The 13311-nt window shown below is 48.9% G+C and overlaps 1 pseudogene; it reads left to right on the forward strand.

Moving 5' to 3' along the window:
• Positions 1-581: 581 nt before the first annotated feature.
• On the forward strand, positions 582-1091 carry LOC130881914 (ERI1 exoribonuclease 3-like; annotated as a pseudogene).
• The last annotated feature ends 12220 nt before the right edge of the window (positions 1092-13311 follow it).

Genomic DNA, 13311 nt, shown 5'->3' on the forward strand with positions numbered 1-13311 from the left:
CACTGTCTCAATAAACAGGATGGGGGCTTCTTGAAAAACCTCTGGTCTCATGTACATGCACACACATAAATACACACACACACACACACACACACCCTACCGACTCCCAAGACTAGTGATTTAAGACCAGGCAGGTATATGTGTTCACAGTATACAGACAGACCTAGTTGATTTACACTGACTGAATTCCAAGGTAGTTTGTCCATATGGTGGCAAAAATGGTCACTGACCACTCCAGGGAACCTCTGGCCAGTTGGCTGTAAAAACTCCTCCATACCCAAGCTTGGAGGGCGGCACCACTTGATTGATGTGTCATGACCACAGCTGAACTACCATAGATGAGAAGATGGAGTAGGCTGGATGTGGAGGCCAGGTTCTCCCAGCCTGGGGGATTAACAGTGAAAGCAGGGTGGTTCCCCAAGTGGACACTGGAATTTGGCATCCCAGTGCTGGGACACCACTGTCCAGAGGCCCACCTTCTCAAAGACAATGGATGCTAGAAAAACTTTCACCATCCCTCCTCACTCTAGATTCTAGATTAAAATACTTACATCTGGTCGGGGTCAGAGTGTGCTGAGGAAATCATTGAGTTCCCCATCCTGAAGTTAAATGGCCGTACCATGGAAATGGAGTGTACCTTTCACATGTGTGTCCAGCCTGTAGTCCACCCGCAGCTTACCCCTTCTGTACAGAGCTCACTGGGATCATTCAAGCCATGGTGGATGGCCAGCCAAGGATGCAGCAAGTGCTGGAGAGGTTGATGAATGGATGGCAAGGGAAGGCCTCTTAGATCTGAGCATCAGGTCACTTGCAGAGACTGGGACTTGAAAGTCATGCTCCCAGGCCAGTGCCATTATTTAGGCCTACCCATGGTGGATTACTTCAAGCAGTGGATTAATCTACAAAAGGCTTACAGGTTCACCATGGGCTGCTGGCCCAAAAATGGACTACTAGACATGAACAAGAGTCTCAGCCTACAACACGTAGGCTGGCCACACAGTGGCATTGATGATGGCAAGAACATTGCCAACATCATGAAGACATTGGCTTACCAAGGTTTCGTCTTCAAGCAGATATCAAAGCCCTTCTAATTTGCAGAGGATGGGATGGTGCAGGACAGGGTAGCTGCTTGGCCAAAACGCAAATCCTCCTCTTCCTCACCAGAGGGGAAAGGGAGAGTGGCACAGCTCTGTGCCCAGTGTCCCCCATTTGCCCTATGGGCTGGTGCTCTGGGTGAGGGCTTGGTCATTTGGCCCCTCTGGAGCAGACACTTTGTGCCCCACCCCTCCCACTCCTCACTCTCTGCCCAGGATTAGCCCCTGCCATTATGGGCCTGGGCTAGGGGGAACCCAGGCACTCACTGCCTTCTCCCTGGTACACAGGCTTCTGCTGGGGCCAGCAAGGTTCCCCTGTGTCCCCTCTCATCCATAGTGCATGGTGTGTGGGCTCCAGGATAGGTCAGATCCCACCTTGTGTCCACCCCCATCCCTGCTGTGATCGTGCCACTGAATGAAGTTGGGGAAACAAGGAAAAAAAAAAAGAAATACTTATGCCCCAGGTGACCCTCTGGCTTCTGATCACTGGTTCTCACTGGCATCATGGAATCAACAGAGTTGGGGTGGAGTCCTAGACAGTCTCTCCCACATAGTTCCATTTCTGGGAGCCCAAGAAAGTCTACCTTCGGAAGGGGAGCACCAGGCTTGCCCATCCCAGACCCTGAGCTTGGTTGTTCACCCCAAGAGGCTGTGAGAGATGGAACGCTGGGCTCTCACAGCATCCAGAACAAACTCCTACTCAGAGCCTGAAGCAGAAGGAGCCTTGTTTCCCTGTGGAGAAGCAGCTGGGGTCTGGAGATTGGTGCCAACCTCTCACAAGAGCAAAGAAGCCCAAGGACCTACATTGCCTAGAGAAGCAGAGTGGCGTGGTGACAGCCTCTGGGACCCTAAGTAAACAGAGACAAATCTTCCCCACATCATTAAGAGGAACAGACATCCCTCTGTCTTCAGCAGGGATGGGAACAAATGTGTATCTGTGGGGAATAGATGATAGAAATAGGTAGGTAGGTAGATTGATAAGTAGATAGATACATACATACATATATACACACATATATGCACATTTATATACATACATAATTACAAGACATTGGACTTATTATAGATAGATGATAGGTATATGAATAGATGACAGAAGATAATAGACAGATGATGATGGACAGATAGATGATAAATAATAGATGTTAGACAACAGATGACAGATAGATCAATAGATGGGTGGTAATGACAAACATGGATCTATCTCTCACACACACACACGCACACAAACCCCACCCTAGAATGTTATAAAAATGATCCTAAAACACCAGTGAATCTCTGAGGACTGACAGTTTGGGTGAGCTCTGCTGTTTCCTGTGCCACAAGGACTTTAATGCTTCCTAACCATAATGACATCAAACAGCCAAGGTGGCTTCCCCTCAGAACACTGCTGAAGCAGAAGTTCTGCTCCCAAGGCCCGAGTCTCTCACCCTGAAGAGCCGTGATATGGGACTCCCCTCTGTATGCTATGAATATGTTTTATTACCATTGGTTATTAGAGAAGCTGTTTTGGCCAGTGGCTTAGTAGAGTAAAGCCAGGCAGGACATCTGAACAAAGATATAGACAGAAAGTAGGCGGAGTCAGAGAGATGCCATTTAGCTGCCGAAGGAGAAAGACACCAAACCTTACCTGTAGTCCACAGCTTCATGGTGATACATAGATTAATAGAAATGGGTTAATTTAAGATGTAAGAGTTAGTTAATAAGAAACCTGAGTTAATAGGCCAAACAGTGTTGTAATTAATATAGTTTTGTGTGATTATTCAGGTCCGAGCAGTTGGGAAACAAATTATCAGTCTCTGCCTACAGAGCCTGGTGCTGCCTGGCTTTCTGCTGTTCATGGCAGCAAATGAAACAGCTCACACAGACGCACACCAGCAAAAACATGCCAGGCAAGGAAGCTGTGCATGGTGAGTCCCATCCTGGCTCTGTCTCAGACCAGTTACATGAGTCCTCCCAACCCCAGGTAGGGGCACCTTGGGAAGAGTTTTTACACTGTGTGCAGGGAAGCTAGATGACTGGGAACATTTCACTCCAAAATAGTGCCTGATACACTCACTCATCACAAGGAAGGCTACAAGCAGCATGTCTCTGTGTGTTTGTGTGTATACATAGCAAGGGCTATCTAATGGAGCTGAACCCTCCATAAATGCTTTAAAATATTAAAAAATTAATGATTCCAAGACATGAATGTTTTTGCAGATTCGAGTATAGGTTGAAAGTCTCCTCTGAGAGCTCATTAATCTTGTGAGTTTGCTCATTTCCCAAGCAAGTGGCTGGTATGGGTGAATCAGGAGACCACAGAGGCAGAGAGCCTTTCAGTAGCCAAAACTCAAAGAACAGGGGCGCTGTCCATGGTCCTGATGGCAGAGACTGCTTCCTAGAAAAATGGCCTCTTGTTTCCTTCATCACAAAGACACTTCTCCCACGAAGATGAATGGTTGGAGGGAGAGTAACAAAATAGCATGGCTATCAGAGAAGGGAGGACTGTGGAGGAAGTGGGAGGACTGTAGAGGAAGTGGAGAGGGCTGTAGAGGAAGAGGGGAGGGCTGTAGAGGAGGAGGGGAGGGCTGTGGAGGAAGAGGGGAGGGCTGTGGAGAAAGTGGAGAGGGTTGTGAAGGAAGAGGGGAGGGCCGTAGAAGAAAAGGGAAGGGCTGTGGAGGAAGAGGGAATGGTTGTAGATGAAGTGGGAGGGCTATAGAGGAAGATGAGAGGGTTGTAGAGGAAGTGGAGAGGGTTGTAGAGGAAGTGGGGAGGGCTGTAGAGGAAGAGGGGAGGGCTGTAGAGGAAGAGGGGAGGGCTGTGGAGAAAGAGGGGAGGACTGTAAAGGAAGAGGGGAGGGCTGTAGAGGAAGTGGAGGGGGCTTGTAGAGGAAGAGGGGAGGGCTGTAGAGGAAGTGGGGAGGGTTGTAGAGAAAGAGGGAGGGCTGTAAAGGAAGAGAGGAGGGCTGTGGAGAAAGAGGGGAGGGCTGTAAAGGAAGAGGGGAGGGCTGTAGAGGAAGTGGGGAGGGTTGTGGAGGAAGAGGGGAGGGCTGTGGAGGAAGAGGGGAGGGCTATGAAAAAAGAGGGAAGGGCTGTGGAGGAAGTCACTTTGGGTTCACAGGGAGAAATTTCTCCTCATTTAATATACCCCAAGGTGATCTCAGAGTGAAATGCTTGTGGGTTTCTTTGCACCTGCACCTTTCCCCGGGAATGGGTCCCCAAAACTGCCTCCAGCTCTCCTAGATCTGGCAAAATGATAACCAGGCAACTATGGCTGAACCTGTCCACCAGGCAAAAGCCCATGCTTGCTGTGATCTTTCCCGTGTTACCCACTCTCCCCTGGACGCTCAGATGAGAGCACAGAGATGTGTGAGAATGTGTGGATTTTGAGGAGACACACTAACCAGCCACACTCCAAGGGCTACTTCCCAGCCACCACCTTGTTGAGTCCCTCGAAGGCAGCAGCCCATCCTAAAGAGCAGTGTGTCCCTTGAAGCCCTTGGTGCACGGCAGCCGAGCTGTTTGTGGCTTATTTGTGACCTCATCAGCAGGAACTGGACAATTACAAAGGACCTCCCTTTGTTAAAAGCAGTGATTTACCGGACCTCTTCAACTTCCCCTTCCTTTGAATGTGAGTTACATAGGCCTGCTGTGCGATAATTAAATTCCTACATTACTGTCAAGCTGCTCATTTTACCCATCCAATCTGTAACAGCACATTTTATTGTCGCTTTTTATTTTTTAATTAAGATAGAAATGATTGTGTTCTGTGAGAGACAGAAGAAATGAAATGAAACAGACTGCCTCTTAAGTCAGTCACAGGGACTCTCCAGAGTCCAAATCAGGGACCCTGAAGGGACCACAGCTTTCAATGCACACAGCATTCCCTCAGCAGGTAGGTAAGGAGCACCTACTGTGTGCACCCAGGATTCCCTCAGCAGGTGGGTAAGGATCACCTACTGTGTGAACACAACATCTACTCAGCAGGTGGGTAAGGAGCTCCTACTGTGTGCAGCCAGCATTCACTCAGAAGGTGGGTGTTAAGTGCCTACTGTGTATGTGCCACAGTCTCTGGGATTCAGTGGTCTGTACAATAGAACTTGAGACAAGGGAAGGAAGATGGCTCTGTTAGTAAAGTTATTAAACTTTGCACGCATGAGGACCTGGCTTTGCTCTCCAGAGCCCGTGTGAAAGAATCCAGATGCATCAGTGTGCTACTGTCATTCCAGCCCTGGGTATGCAGAGGCAGGCTGGTCCCTGAAGGTCAGTGACCAAGCAGCCTAGATAACCTGGTGAGTTTCCGGCCAATGAGAGAGCCTGTCTCAAAAACAGAGGGGAGGACTGCATCTGAGGAACAGCAATCAAGGTTGGCCACTGTCTTCCCAGCATACCACTGCCCGTCCATGGGGCTGTGTAATTGTGGAACTTCACCCTTGCCTCTGGTCAGTCCCATCTCCCTGTCCTCTAGGTCTGTTCCTTCCTCACTGTCCCCAGGGCTTTGTCTGTGAACCCCATTCTCAACCCATGTAGCCTCCTTAAGTTGTTTCAGGCTGTCAGGATCTCTTATAGATAGATTAGGAAATTCATGTCACAAGCCCATGTGTTTAAAGACATGGTCCCCACTGCTGTTTCCACCGTAGAAGCAATGTGATCAGCTGCTTTATGTTCCTGCCACCATGTCTTTTCTGCCATGGTGGATCTTATCCCTGAACAGAGTCAAGAACATACCCTTCTTCCATAATGTTGCTTCTACCAGACCTTGGACCACAGCATCAAGAACAGAATGAATGCAGAATCCAATCTGCTTTCTCCTGGCCAGGCCATGAGAGCAGGTTCTCTCTTTATAGAGGAAATCATCACATTGATGGTTGGTGGTCAGAGCAGGGAAGAGGTGGTGTGCAGCCAAAGATGCTGAAGTTCTACCCATTCCAGCAAAGGCCAGGCTGCTACAGCTATGATGGACAGTGTCCAGAGATGCCCAGCAGGGAGCCAATTTGCCACACACACATGCACCCCTCTGGTAACTGCGGAGTGGGAGTCAAAAGACATCAGAGATTCCAAATGTCAAAGACCTTGAGCTGACAGCAACAGAGCACTGAAACATTGTAGACATGGCACCTTTCTCCTCCCCGTCTGTCACTACCAGTCTGATGTCATCACTAACAGACCTGACTACCGAAGGGGACGGCTCCCAAGAAATAGAAATAGGCATTGTGAAAAAACCTGTCATTTCCGTGTGCATGTGTGTGTATGTGTGTGTATGTGTGTGCATGTGTGTGTATGTGTGTGTATGTGTGTGCATTGTGTGCATGTGTGTGTATGTGTGTATATGTGTGAATGTGTGTGTATGTGTGGCCAAACACCGGCATTTGCCAGGAACCATGGCATTTCCCAAGATATGGGATTGATTTTTAGTGTTAATGTGTCTTAAGCATGTTACCTCATACATATGTATATGTGTGTTTGTGTCTGCATGTGTGTGCTTGTATGCACAAAGTCAGGTATATATTATGTAACTCTTTGTTTTCGTGCCAATATGTATGTACCTGTGTGTGCCTGTGTACGTGGGTATACTTGTGTAAGTGTATATTGGTTGTGCATGTGTATGCTTGTGAGTGCACACACAGTGGTGTATGTGCATGTGTTTGCATGTGTGTGCACATGTGTAGGTATACTGGGATGTGTGTGTACTAGCATGTTTGTGTGTACCTGTGTGCCTTTACATGTATTAGTGACATTCTATGGTGTACTTTCTATTCCTTTGGACGGCCCACTGAAGCCAACTGAAATAGGTTGCTTCTGGGTCCTTTCCTTTCATTGACGAGAGATAAGACCACACATGGTCCACAATGCAACAGGACTGAAAATTTTCCCTAAGTCTCTGTGCTGGAACTACCAGAACTGAAAAGAATGGGATGCCTGACAGAACACCACAAATCTGTTCTTTGCCAAAACTAAAGCACAAGAGATGTGCACATTTCTGTTTTGTGTTTCAAAAGCGCATCTGAAGCTCAGCCAAAGGCCCCTGTCCTCCTGCTGAGAGGCAGTGGGGAGGATTTCTGCAATCTGTTCTCATTCCTCCAGGACCATGCTCTCCCCAGATGCAGGCATCTCAAGGAGACCAGGGGTGTTTCTTCAAAGCAAAGCCACCCTCCTGCCTGCGGTCCTTCATTCTGATGCAGAACTTCTCTGCACTCCAAGCTGTTCTCATGCCCCATGCGGTGGACCAATGGCAGGAAGAGGTGGGAAGTTGCTTGCTGGGTATTGAAGTGAGTAAAGAGACCCTCTCTAGAGGAAGGCAGCCAAGCTGAAGTCAAAGCTACTGGGTGGCATCTCAAGGAGACCATGGGTATCTCTTCAAAGCAAAGCCACCCTCCTGCCTGCGGTCCTTCATTCTGATGCAGAACTTCTCTGCACTCCAAGCTGTTCGCATGCCCCATGCAGTGGACCAGTGGCAGGCAGAGGTGGGAAGTCCTTGCTACATACACTATGAGTTGAAGTGAGTGCAGCCAAGCTGAAGCCAAAGCTACTGGATGGCGCGTCACTCACAGCTCCTGCTCACCATCAGAAGGACACTAGCACAAGGCTGAAAGGTGTGTGTTAGTGATGGCAGAGAGGAGCGACCTGAGGTGCAGTCAGTGGCGTTGGGAGCCACAGCACTAATATGGAGTCAGATATGGAGGTTCCTAGGGGAAATAAGAAGAGTAGAAGGACTTAAAATCAACACCACTGCCTGTGGCTCCAAAGGGCTTAAACCAATCAAATTGCTGAATACTCTTCTAAACCCCGTGTATACTGTAGAGCTGCTCAAACCAGCCAAGTTACAGGGTCCACCTAAGTGTCCATGGACAGAAAAATGGACCAAGAGAAGGTGCCATATATATACACAGTGGATTACTGCTTGCATGTTAAAAAGGAAAGAAACCAAATCATTTGTGACAGCACACATTGTCATTTATGAAACTAATCTGTGTTAGGTTACATGATGAAAGCCAGGTCCAGGAAGATGACCAGCACATGCTCCTGCCAGCGCATGGGATCTAATGCAAGGGCCACAACACGGCAGAGAGCAGACTGGGGTTAGCAGAGGCTGGGGAGGCAAAGGGATGGAGAGAGACTGGCGGAGGTCAGGCCGGCTGGTCACAGAATGAGAGGAAGACCAGCTAAGGAGAAACACTTGGTGGGTGCTGAGGTTACAGGGAAACCCCACAGTCTCTGAAGCAGAGAAACACTTGAGGCTGGCCATGGCCATCACTGTGCTCTGCTTTGATGGGTTTGGGGAGACTTACTTGGGCAGGTCTCGTGTGATTATGACCGTAGAAGCTCATTGTGAAGCAGTCTTGTCTCAGGCCCTTACCCCTCCCTGTGCACCTTCGCAGGCTGTGTCTCTGGACAATCCAAGCCCTTCTCGGTGTGTTTCTATCCTCAAAGCCTTCAAAGGCCACTGTTCTTTCTTAGATATTTTTTATGGCTCGTACCCTTCGGCACACTGAGCCTTTGATGTGAGACACCAATGCTTAACTTTTAATTTTGTCTCCAGAAAGTAGTGCGAAGTGAATTAGAAAGGTTAAAATAATACTTCTCATAAGCACACGGCAGCAAATTTCATGCCTAAGAATGGAAAATTATATAAAAATATTGAGAGCGCCTCATGCTCTTAACTCTTAATGTGGTAACCAATCCTGGCTTTCTGCATTCCACGGAGGTTCCTCAGGAAAACAGTTTCCCTGGGCACGAGGAGGCACTCGGTCCAAAGAAAGAGCTTGCACCTGAGTTCAATCCCCAGAACCCGAGTGTGGTAGCATGTGCACGAAAGAACTGGGGAGGAAGAGATGGGGTCCCTGGGGCTGCTCGCTGGACAGCCAACTAAGACTCCTTGGCAAGCTCCAGACCATGGAGAGATCTTATTATTTTTTAAAAAAGATATTGGGCTTCTGGAATAGCTCAGCGATCAAGGCATTTAATGCTCAGTCTAACATCCTGAGCGTGGAAAGAAAGAACCAGTTTCTGTGTGCCGTGTTGTGATCTCGCAAGCATGCACACACAAAAAGATAAATAAATGCTCTAAAAACTTTAAAAGTAGATGACACCCAAGGGAGGTTTTTTGACCATCAAACAACAAATATGCAATTGTATGCATACACAAAAACATACATTAGAGAGGGAGAAAGAGAGAGGGAGAGGGAAGAAGGGAGGAAGGGAGGGAGGAAGGAAGGGAGGGAGCGAGGGAGGGAAGGAGAGAGGGAGGGAGGGAGAGAGAGAGAGAGAGAGAGAGAGAGAGAGAGAGAGAGAGAGAGAGAGAGAGAGAGAGAGGTGAGTGTTCCTGTATCTGCTTGATTTCAGCAACCAGAATAAGAGATTTTTCCAAACTGAGATACAGGATGAGGAGAAAGCTCCAATGTGTGTGAGTGTGTAACGTTGCCCCTGGCTTATGTGTTTGAACACTTGGTTCCCAACTTCTCTCCTGAGAGGCTATAAAACCTTCCAGGTGGGGCCTAGCGGGAGGATGTAGCTTTTAGGGCAGGTAACAAAGCCAGACCTCACTTTCACCCCAGTACCTCCTATCGCTGTTTCCTGGTCAACCAAGACATGAGGGGCCCAGCCACACACTTCCACCTGCAATGACCAGCTCCTTCATGCTTCTGCTCCCTCTGTGGACCTCAAATCATGAGCAAAGCCAACCCTTGCTCCCTTGAGTCACTTCTCTTTGAGTCCGTGATTGTAGATGATTACCTGCCCTCTCTGAGTCATGTTTTCAGATGGGCAAGGGAAATTTTGCTCTCCCCTCCTTAAAGATTTGTATTATCTGTGGCCCCAGTGTCATGAAAGAGGGGACAAGAGTAGGCAAGGACTCTTAGGGGCATTTTACAGTTACTATGCCAAAGCTGTGGAGACTGTGGTGAGACAGAGGACCGGTAGAGCCAACTGCACCACCATCTCCAAGAGTGGAGCAGCCTTGGAAGGGTTGAGGAATGGGGAACCTCCTCAGAAAGGAGGGACGCAAGGCTGGGCACTAGCTGGCTCAGTCTAATGACAGAGAGCTGCCAACCACAAGATCCCGCAATAGCAGTGACAGGGCTTTGTCAGGTGAAAAGTGGCCCATTTCCCACACGGGTCAGAAGAGAGAGCCAGAGACTCTGTGTGGAATGGATTCCCCAGGGAGATGGGGGTCCTGGCACCCACCACAGCAGTGGGTGTGGGCTGGCCCTGGGCATCCCATTTCATCAGGTTTGGATGAAAGTGCTTCTCATATAGCAGTAGGGAGACAGATGGATGAACGGTCCATGCATGATGGGTAGAGGAGCCTTTAACCCTGTGTGTCAGGCACGTGTCATGATGATAAGGAGACTTGAATTTGACAGTGACTGTCCCTCATGGGAGAAAGACGAATCTGTATCTCCACATGACAGTGCACACAATTCTCCACCTGATAAACAGGGACCTTGACACCTGGGGACCTTAACATGTGAGCCCAAATAGCTGAAGTCTTGTTCTAATCTGATCTGTCTGACTCCAGGATTTTCTTTCCCCTGTGTTTACAGGATGCAGGCTCAGCCCTGGGGACAGGGTGGGGACCAGCTTCTCAGCCTCTGAGTAACTCCTTCCCTTTGGGTGTGTCATTAATCTCGTCTAGCGGGCCGGCTTCTCTCCGTTTTCAGATGTTGAGTAAGTACACACAGAAGCCTGATAAAGACATCTTCTGCCAGCTTCGTCGTGGCTCTGAAATGATTCTTGAAGCACCCAGAGATGGTAGGAGACACCAAGAAAGCCAGCAGAAAGCCTCGGGCTTGAACCTTTGATCTCTGCAGGGCTCAGATCATGCCTCAGACCCCCATGCCTGGGTTTAACCAGTACCCTAAGGATTAACAGAGAGCTCAGAGCTCCCACCAGCGCCCTTCGCCGTGAATGCGTTGGACACCCCGCACCACACAGGGCAGTGCACTACACCGAGGCTCATTACTTCTCCCCCTCACTATAGAGGGAATATTTAACTATACTTTTTTCCAGCATGGGGCATCTTGCCTCTTGAATAATAATTTACCAGGAAAACAAGGGCAGAGAGAGAAAAAAATCTATTGAGTTTTCATGTTTTGCCTTTAATAGATTCTTTTTAAAGCTGCAACAAATCCAGAAACTTGACCGCCAACAGTCAAACCTTTGGGGTCAGAAGACCTAGGTTTGAGCCAGTGGCTAGACACAACCCGGACTTAGCATCCCTAAGCAAGAATTACTGTCTCGGGATTTGCAGCCCGGTATTGCTGTTGCTAGGATGCACTGTGCAGGTCTTCGCGTGGATATGGGGCAGGCACAAGGGGAACAGGGCGCAGTGGCCCCGAGGCTAATAAACCACACCGCAGTCCTCCAGCACAGAACTACAGAGTGGAGAGGAGACAAGTCCCGAGGGCTGCAGATGCTGGGAGGAGATCGCAGTACGTGCCCCCCCTCACCATCCCCACCCCACCGCCTCTGCAAACCAGAGCATCTGACTCTGTGCTTCCGCCACCTCCATAACAAACACACAGAATGGACTCTGGGTACCAGACACCAGTTCAGGTGCACAGCCTGTATCATCTCCCTCTAGCCATCAGGGCACCGCTGAAGGCCTGTGCCAGAGTTTCCAACTTTAAGGACAACCAGATCCCTGCTCAAACTCAGCCCCTGCAAGAATTTATTTGTCCTAGGAACACTGGCATCCCTAACCTGGGCTTCCAGAGAGCTGCCTCACAACTTGTTTCTAACTACATGACCTCCCTCTGTTTCCAGCCACCATCTCTACCTGGTCACCTGTGCCAGGTAGTTCCACACCTGCCCTAGTAGCTCACTCTCCAATGCAGTTAAAAGGAGTTTCAGATCTCAGTGGATCTAGACCTTTAGTGCAGGCCTGTCATCCTAGCTCCTCAAGAGGCTGAGGCAGAAGGATTGCTAGTTTGAGTATTGTCTGAGCTACAGAGTCCAAGACCCACCAGCCTGGACAATTTAGTAGACTCTGACTCAAAAAAATATTTTAAAAGTGAAACGAGAGATAAGGATGCCAACATATCATATCCAAGATCCTGGGTTCCATTTTCAGTACTTTAAAACCAAATAGACAAATAGACAAACCTATATACAAATAAATGAATAAATAAACTGTGCGGGGCCATCTTGATTACACACATCCATGTTTAGCATCCTGTTGAACTCAGGAGAAAATGAGAGCTCCCTGCCTAGTGCCGCTGTGTTCCTTGGCTCACCGCCCCCTGTGCTTTCTCCCTGGTCTCTCTGCTCTCCTATACTGGCAACTCTTCCAGCGCAGTTTGGCCACACCCTCTTCATCTCACAATCTTTGCACACATCCCCCCCTTGCCTGCTGAGAGTCATCAGGAAATCTTCCTTTCCAAGCTTTCTGAGTAGATGGGCAGTCGGAACCACATGGGAGCTCACATATCTCAACCATGGGAGCCTGGGCTTTACCCTGGCACAGTTTGTAACTCTCGAGTGGTTCCTTCATTTGCTGCTGGTGTGTTGTGTCTTGATGAACTACAAAGTCCTAAGGGATGGGAACCCTCAGTCTTGCCGTCATCAGAGTCTGGTGCCTCTGTGTGTGTGTGCGCGTGCGCGCGTGTGTGTGTGTGTGTGTGTGTGTGTGTGTGTGAGAGAGAGAGAGAGAGAGAGAGAGAGAGAGAGAGAGAGGTCTGTGTGCATGTGTGTACATATCTTTGGAAGGCAGAGGTTGATATTGGGTATCTGCCTCAATTGTGCTCCATTTTTTTTTTTTTTTTTTTTTTTTTTTTTTTTGGAGGCAGAGCATCTCACTAAATCTGGAACTGATCTATTTAGCCAAACTAGCTGGTCATCCTCCTGTCTCCACATCCCCAGCTCTAGGTTCACAGGAACGAGGTTTGTTTTGGTCCCTCCCCCCCATGTTTGTAGGTTCTGTGGATCCAAACTCAGGTCCTCCTCTTGCCCAGCAAGCATCTTACAGGAATCCCTCTCCCTGATTTGGGCACCTGATGATTACTTGGTCGATGATCAGTGTCTGCTACTGTGTGGGTGAGCGTGAGAATGCTGTCTCCGGAGCAGACTCACTGAGTTCTGAGCCTGGGGCTGGTGGGAACGGGGATGCCAATCTTCCTCCCTCCCCTATGGCAGGGGAGGCTCAGACACCCAGGAATCCCAGAGGGTTGTAAGCCTTAGGGCTGCAGAGATGTGATGGGTGTGAGTTCACTTTGCAAGACGACCCTGATTCAAATACC

The sequence above is a fragment of the Chionomys nivalis genome, chromosome 9, assembly GCF_950005125.1.
Source record: "Chionomys nivalis chromosome 9, mChiNiv1.1, whole genome shotgun sequence".
Lineage (NCBI taxonomy): Eukaryota > Metazoa > Chordata > Mammalia > Rodentia > Cricetidae > Chionomys > Chionomys nivalis.